Here is an 8,115-nt window from a genome sequence, read left to right as displayed (position 1 = left end):
TGAATGTTGGTGCCGATGGGTCAGGAAACCAGAGGAAGTTGGATGAGCCCTTCGAGGAGCGTGGTGGACGGGGCTCTTGTCAAAACCCTGCGCTTCCAAACAAATAGCAGAACTTGAAAAGCCCTGACAGCGGTGGCGGTTTCCCTGCGCTCAGACTCCGTGGAGGACGCCGAAGGGCATGTGGAAGATGTGATTCGCTCATGTTGTAAAACAGAACATATAGACGCCTGGAAGGTCTGTTTAGCTGAATAAACCGATAATTTGCTAACGACCAATGCAGGTGGTTACAAGATTACGCATGGATGAAGGACACACTTAAAGTTCAAGCTAGACCAGGGGATTCTAACACAATACAGAAGTACTAATGGGGTTTCAGATTTCTATTTTATGATGAAGCTTTAGGAAACTCTAACTTGTTGAGTTTGGGTATGATATCAAAGAATAACCCACATTATCTGAAAATACCGTGAGCGTGCACCTTTCTTCTCCAACCGCGTATCTGCGTGGGGCTCGGTTTTCTTGGTGTACCTCACCCAACGCTGCACTTGTGCACAGACCACACGAGCCCTGGGCTGTCGGCTACTGAGCCAGACATTATAGAGATGCGAGAAATGTAAAACAGTGCCACTCCTTTCACTCTTTTTCTTGAAAAATAATTCCAATAAAACGTATGCTACTTACGTAAACATGTAATGGATTTGTTTTTATTTTTGAATGAATTAATAAACATTTTTATGTGACCTGTCTTAACTTCCCATACAGCGACCAGCCATGGACAGAAGCCACAAAGGGAAGTGTGTTGGCATCTGGGATCGAGGTGTGGGGGCTGCGCCTGTGAGGGCCGCCTTCCTCCCCCCGAGTCTCCACTTTGTCCACATCTGGATGAGGGAGCACCTGGGTGTGGGGAGCAGCACGTGGCCACCGCGCAGAAGACCAGGTGCTCCCCAGGGTGGCCGGGCACTCTCCGAGCGTGGGGGCCACCGCACCACACAGCCTCCTCGCAGAAGGGGAGTGCTGGCCGCTGGGCTCTGGGCAGCAGTCAGATTTCACCACGTCCAGTAGGAAGCACCTTTCTCCTACGCCAACTTGCCTAACAGCGGACACAAGAGGCACAGTAACCAAAGGGGCCCCTCGCCACGTGTTCGCCAGGGGCCGGGGCTGCTGTGCCCACGCCACAGGATTCTCTGATGTGCTCCTAAGTTTGCACACACACACCCCCCGTTGCACTTATCTGGCCAACAATGAGCAATGCATTAATTTATTTGGCATAAATGTCATTAAAATAAAGGTTATATGATTTATTTCCCCAAAAGCACTTTGACCTTGACCTCATGGGTCTGGTACAAAGGTCGGGGTCACTCCACCCAGGTCAGAACGCTCTACTTGCTGTGGTGATGTCTGCCTTGCAGGACGACCGTGATGCAGATTTAACGCAGGAAGAGCAGCTGAAGCTCTAGCGGAGGACCAAGCCGGGTGGGGACGTCAGGGTCACCTCCCTGGGCGTCCTGGCTCGGGGCGCTGCTGGCGGGTTCCTTCCTCACACAGAGAATCCTCTTCCCCACAGGTGTACGAGCACGGAGCTGTGTTCTCTGCAGTAAAGGAAGGGAAGACTCCTTTGGGCGGGCGTCAGCTTTCACTTCCCACGGGGACACCCTATGAAAAACCACCCCCATTGGTGGCCGGGGCGTTGAAGCCTCTGACTTACTGGAGTTGGGCTGGGCTGGGTCTGTGGGTCTTGGGTGCACCGGCTGGCTGTGGGCCCCTGTAGGTGGGTTTCTGAGGGTGACCCAGCACCTGGCCCTGTGCCCCGGCTTCCTGCCCCCAGGCTAGTCTGCCTACATCCATCTCTGGTCCTTTCCTGTGGACAGTGCTCCTCCTGTACCAGCAGGTGAGCCGCCGACTGACAGCAGGAGGCCATGAACACTGTTCCAGGGTGGGGCCCATCCTGAATTTCCAGAGGCAGAGGAGCAAGCTGAGGGCTGGATCACCCCAGTGCGGGGCCTCCGTGGGGATGGGTGTGCGGAGCCCAGGCCTGTCCACTGGAAGTAGCTGGCACCTGCAGGAGGTGGTGCTCAGGCAGAACAGACGGGGGACAGGGACAGATGGGGGACAAAGCCGCTTCTCCAGGGGGAAAACCCCACCCTGGGCTCTGAGGAGCTGGCTGGTGAGCTGATGGGAGCCTGGCCCCCCGACCTTGAGCCAACGGCGCTTCCTGGGCACAGCGGACAGGCCAGGACGGGGGTCCACTGCCCATGGGGCCCAAAGCAAAGTCCCCTCTGTGTGCTGCAGATGGCCTACCTCTTACCCGTCCCCAGTCCCGACCCCTCTCCAGTGTGGCCTGTGTTCAGGGGGCCAACGGGGAGGCCGGGTGGTCACGCAGAGCAGCAGGGACCGTGGCCTCTCCCTGCGCCTTCGCCAGCTTGGGAGTCGCGTGCCTTTGGTGACAGCCCCTTGTCCCTGACACCCTCCCAGCCCACCTGCTCTTCTTCCGCCAGAGCTTTTACTTTGGAGGCAGTGAACTTTCCGGCCACGGTCCTGGGCCCCGGCCTCCACCTGGAGAAAAGCTCCTCACTCTCCGGGGGGCTGGCGGCTGGCAGGGGCTGCTGGTTTCAATCACTCTGGGCCTCTCCCCCAGGTGGCAGGCGGCGGGCAGTGGGTGGCAGGCAGCGGCGGGAGGCGCTTTATTACCCTCAGGGATATTGCTGACGCTCCTGCTAATTGAGTTTTATCTTCCCCGTGGGTAGGCCTCTTCCCTTTGCATACACATCTGCATACTCAGAGTGAGTTACGGCGCCTGTGCTAATCAGTGCGGCTTGTTTTGTGGCTGGAATGGCCATCGTGTGCCCTAGAGGCAGCCCTGGCTGCGAGGGGAGTGGTTTCCAGAAGTTTGCTGGCGTCAGGACTTTGCCACTCGGTGTGGACACTCTGATAGGGAAAGTTTCCTGCAGGAAGAGACGCAGTTGAGGCATGAGCCGTGCTGGTCGGTGACCTCACGTGACACCCAAGAAAACCTACTTCCCATTCCAGCTGGAAGGTGCAGCTAAGTGCCTCCCCTGCTGCCGCCCTGGCTGTGGCCTCAGTGCCCGGTGCGTTCTCCATTCCCCCAAATGCGGGAGGAAAGGCAGGGGCTGGACCACTGTCAGAAACCCTGCTGTGTTGATGGTCCAGATTCACGGGAGGGGGGGCACCTCTGGACAGTCAAAAGGCCCCGGCCCCTGCCTGCTCAGCCTGCCTCTGGAGGGTGCCCTCTGTCCCCTGTGCAGCACTCAGTGGGGGAGGCAACCTGAGGGTGCAGGCAGGTTGGCCCAGGCGTGCAGCTCACTCGATGAGCCCGCAGCCCCTCCTGGTTTCTGGGTTCCACTTCTGCTCCCAAAGGAGCCCTCCCTGCAGGCCTTCTCCCAAACAGCGGGGAAGGGGATGTGGGGGCAGCTCGAAGGGAGCCTGAGCACTCTGCTCTGACCCAAGCCCACCACTCCTGCCCCTACCCCACCACACGGCCACACAGCCACACTGGTCGCCATGGTTCCTGCTGCACATGCAGAGCATGGCTTTCCTTTCCCCCTGCGGATGGTAAGTGGTTGTCTCCATCCGTGTCGTGAGTGTTAGGAGTTGTCACTACGAGGGCCATCTGGCTGTGGGTCCCTGTCCTGACGGCACGGGGTCTCAGACACCGACCTGTCCTCCAGCCATCAGAGGGTGGGAACGAAGGGCATCCTGACTGCGGGGCGACGGGCCTCCGAGCCGGACGGATACCCACTCACAGCGGGAGCCTCGCAATCACACGCTCACAAAAGGTCACATTTGCAATAAGTAAAAGGGAAATGTAGGTAATTGGTTCTGGAGCCCGTTAATACCTCTGCCGGCATGAGAGGCGATCTGATGGACTTGAAACGTTTTTGTTCAGGTAATTAAAAATGAGATTTCATTATGTCATTAAAAATGAGGGCCAGCGAGCTGTTTCCTCGGCTACTGGAACGTTATCGCAAGAGGGAGGTCGATCCAGCAGGTACCGCGCACATGCAGGGTCCCCCGGGCCCTGGGTTGGGGTGCGGGAAGGCCTGCAGGGTGTGGGGATTCGGGGCCACCGTGAGGTCTGGGGGCAGCGGCGGAGACTGCAGGGTAATGGGCAGGAGATGGGGAGGGCCCCGGGCACTGTGCGCGGGGGCCGGGGTGCGGGAGACGCTGCTGCTGCCCGATGGGCCTGGGATGATGTCACAGGCGCCTCATCCTTTCGGCAGGTCCTCAGAGAGGCCAGACAAAAACCGCGACCTGCGAATTCTCACCGTTTGTGCGCTCCAAGGTGAAATGTCACGTCTGAAACAAAATACGGACGTGTTTATGTGTCATCTCTTTCTCAGTCCCAACTGTGAACTCTGCTGGCACTTTCTTCAAACCCTGACACGGCTTCTCAGACACGCAGAATGTCACCGCGTGGGAATCACTGTTCAGAGTTCGGATGGCTTTCCTGTTTCTGTGATCGCGGTGAAATCCGCCCGACGCGGGGTGGCTACCGCGGGAGGCCGTGCGTGGGTGGTGCGGGCCATGCGTCCTGGGCTGGTGCTCCGATCGCCTGCGCCCCCTGCGAGCCGTGGTGGGTGGGACCTGCAAACTCAGCCCTCAGCAATCCTGTGAAGAAGGATCGTGAGATAACATGTCTTTATTTTTTTAAGGCACATTCTCTGGGTAAACATGATGCTTCATGAGACCCTTCTTTTAGTCTGTAAATAGAACAAACAGTTTCCACCCAGATTTTAGGGTTAAAAAAATATATATACTGAAGTAGATGTTTTGTGGCTGGAAGATAAACCTTTATCAACGAAATCCCAATTTTATGTAAAAAATAAAACTATGTGATGGAGAAATTGTGGTTTATTTCCTGGTTTATTTAGTGCCTTTCATCATTTGGATTCCCAGCATTCAATCTTATTTTTAGCTAAAAGAAATTCACGATTTAAAGTCTTCTGCTTTTCTTTGCAGATTTTCTTCACTCCGTGAGTGAACTTGGCTGAGGAAGATGATTTTCCCTAAACGTTTTCTTATGGTTAGAAACCCGGCACCCAGGGCTGTGGTTTCCCAGTGACCCCCGGCCTGCAGGGGCAAGTGCAACTGCCCTGGGCCTGGACTCCGGCCTTGGCACCATGGTCCTAACTGGTCCTGGGTAAGGGTGGTCCGTGCACCCCTGAGCCCCCACGTGTGGGCATGCCTCTCCTACCCACACGGGCCGATTCCTCTGAGGATCCGCTGCTTCTCCCCTGCCCACCCTGGCGCTAGTGTCTTAGTCTTTCCTGCTTCCCTTGGGGCAGCAGGTGGCAGCTGATGTCCAGGGCAGTGGCTGCCGTGGCAGTGCCTGTCCCCTTTGCCCCCGTGGGACCCCCTGCGCTCCCGGGGAGGGGTGCCCTGTCCCTCTTCACTCCCCTGCTGTCCTCCACCAGGGCCCCTGTGCACACATCCTGCTGCCACGGGCATGACACAGGAGCCACAGCAGACGCCTGGCAGTCGTCCCGTGGGACTCAGCTCAGGCCTCAGAACCCGAAGTAACAGTTCTCACCTGGATCAGCTGAGCCAGCCTCCATCACCCTGGGTAACCGTCATGGGCAGGAAGGGGGAAATGGAACTCTTCATCTATACTCACAAGTCACACCAAATCCAAGGTAATTCAGGGGTTAGCGGGTGCCCCTTGCCCAGGCTGTAGTCATACTGGGGGAGTGGGCATGCTCCTTCTGGAGCCAGGACAGCCACCTGCAAGCAGCCCCCCTGAGGTGACACCTCTGGTAGCAAGGCCCCCTCCCAACAAAGCCTGGTGACTGCTGCTCCCTGCTCTGCGGGCCTCACAATGCAACAGTCACCCCGTGTGTACTGCACGGGCCGTGATCCCCGTGACACCCGCTTGCCACCCCACACTTGGGTGTGGCCAGCAGGCATGGCCCATCCACACACCCTCCTGGGTGCTCAGACCCCTGGAGGAAAGGGCTGTCCTTTCAAATCCTCCCCCAGGACCCAGGCAGCAGGCGGCCACCCCTACCTGCCTCTGTTTGCACCTGGCCTGCCTTCCATGGGGCCCTCAGGTTGCCCAGGGCCAGGAGGCTGAGGGGAGGGCAGGTGGTGCCAGGCCTGGACATCCACCCCCTGCCCAGTGTCCTCCTCCAGCCCCTGGAAGCTGGGCTCTGGCTGGGGCTCTGGCTGGGACCGACTGGGTGCCAATGCCTGCTTCTGACCCCCCGGCGTGTGCTGACCCGGCCGGAGGTTTGCTGGCACCGCACGTGAATGGTGAGCATGCCTTCCAGTGCCCACGTTTCTGCAGGGCGATCTGACGTGCTCAGGGCTTGGACACAGTCTTAAGAGTCTCTGCAACAAATGCATTTCAGCCATTTTAATAAGGAAAATGCTGCTTTTAGCCTCATCTTGAATTCTGCAGTGCAAAAAAGGAAAGATATGTCCGTGAATGGCCATATCTACTTGGCAGATTCTGCCCACGTGGTGGCTTTAGAAACTTGATTTAAGATCGGCCACCACTGGAAGTCTCAGTTTAAAGGAGAACCAAACTAGTAGAGCATAATATAAAAAATAACTCTGTTTCCTTAAAAATATTTTATTGATCATTTCAAAATGCGAAATAGTCTTTGTACTAATAAGACAGAAATTTTAATGTATGAGGATCAAGTGAATTTACTACTCACATGAGAATAATACAGGGTATGAATCACAGCACGCCCCCTCCCCCTCAACACGGTGCCGTCTGCAGAGGCCTGACGGGACTCAGGGCTGATGCTTCCCCGCAACACAGCCAAGCTTCCATATCAGCTCAATTGTCACAAAATTTAAAGAAAATCTGTATCATTTCTTTTCTTTTTTTAAAACCAGGGATATTATTTTTATATTACTATGAATAAAAAAAAAATGTGTTAAAGACAGTCTTCGGGATTCACGTCCCTGTCACTTTTACCAGGAACACCAGGAACGCTTTGAGGACAGGCCACATGAAATAAGGGAGGCTTCTCGTGCCTGGAGACAGAGCTTCTGCAGGGAGGGGAGGCCTGACGCGGGGGCCAGGGGCCTGGCAGTTCCGCAGGAGCACGAGGCTCCTGTTGTAGGGGGACTGTCGGCGTCCTGCTCGACGTGGGTCAAACCAAATTTGTTTGGATGTGACCTGGGTTGCCTTTTACCTGCGTGTGCCTGCTGGCGCTGTTCCCAGCAGAGCAGGTGAAATGGAAGACACAGGCCCTGGACCGGCAAGCAAACCCCCGACACCGGTGGAAGCGTGGATAGGCCATCCCGGCGTCGCCGGAGGGTTTCAGGTCTCCCTCACGTGGGCCCTTCCTCTCCCGTTCGGAAGGAGGGTTTGGGGCAGTGACTTAAATTATCTCTCCGACAGGAAAGATCTGATCATCTGCGGCCAGTGAAGCGTGGAGACCCCCGCTCGAAGAGGCCCAGTCCGTGAGGGGCGCCCACGTCGGGGCAGCTGCTGGCTTCCGAGGGCACCCGCCAGCGAGCAGGGAGGCCGGCCGTCGGTCCCGTGTGTGCCACTGGCACAGTAACAAGCCTTTTTTCAGGTGGTGACTTATTTGTAAAGGCTCGGGTGTTCTCCAGTGTCTAATTAGTACAGACGCTCATTCTTCCTGTTTTCGAATGAAATAGATTTTGAGGAAGATTTTAGCTCACCTGGGTCTGGGTCTGCGAACCCTGTGGCCCATGAAGTCATTTGTTATTTTATTGTGACCGTGCACACGATGCAAGGGTGAGAGAAAGGTCAGCAATAACTCTGCTGTTGCATTTTAGCCTGGAAAAAATGTAATATTGATCGATAAGAAAATGGGAGAGCACAACTATGAGCGCCTTACGTGATCTTCTCCGACCTTTACCCGCCATGTTGATTCTGTTCTTAAATGTTATGTCTCCTGTTCAAAAGGTTTGTCCTGTTTAGTCTCCTATTTAATTAATACATGATCTTCTTCACTCTCTCTAATGTTGCAACAAGACATTTCCTTGATTTCCTTGTTGAACCATTGTCCTTACTCCATATTCTCTCTGCCACTCTGACCAGTTCACGCGGCAATCGGTTTGTTTGGAGCCGCCACAGAAGCCCATCAACGGGCATTTAATACCTCTGTCTTCCCG

At 55.7% G+C, this 8,115-nt stretch overlaps 1 long non-coding RNA gene across 1 annotated transcript; it reads right to left on the bottom strand.

Moving 5' to 3' along the window:
• Positions 1 to 804: 804 nt before the first annotated feature.
• LOC111093868 lies at positions 805 to 5,773 on the bottom strand. Its single transcript, XR_005383527.1, has 4 exons — positions 5,549 to 5,773; positions 4,284 to 4,626; positions 1,706 to 2,942; positions 805 to 1,589 (listed from the first exon to the last, which is right to left on the bottom strand). It is a non-coding gene; the product is annotated as an uncharacterized LOC111093868 (long non-coding RNA).
• Positions 5,774 to 8,115: the final 2,342 nt, after the last annotated feature.

The sequence above is a fragment of the Canis lupus genome, chromosome 34 (genome assembly GCF_011100685.1).
Source record: "Canis lupus familiaris isolate Mischka breed German Shepherd chromosome 34, alternate assembly UU_Cfam_GSD_1.0, whole genome shotgun sequence".
Taxonomy (NCBI): domain Eukaryota; kingdom Metazoa; phylum Chordata; class Mammalia; order Carnivora; family Canidae; genus Canis; species Canis lupus.
This window is presented reverse-complemented; position numbering and strand designations above follow the sequence as displayed.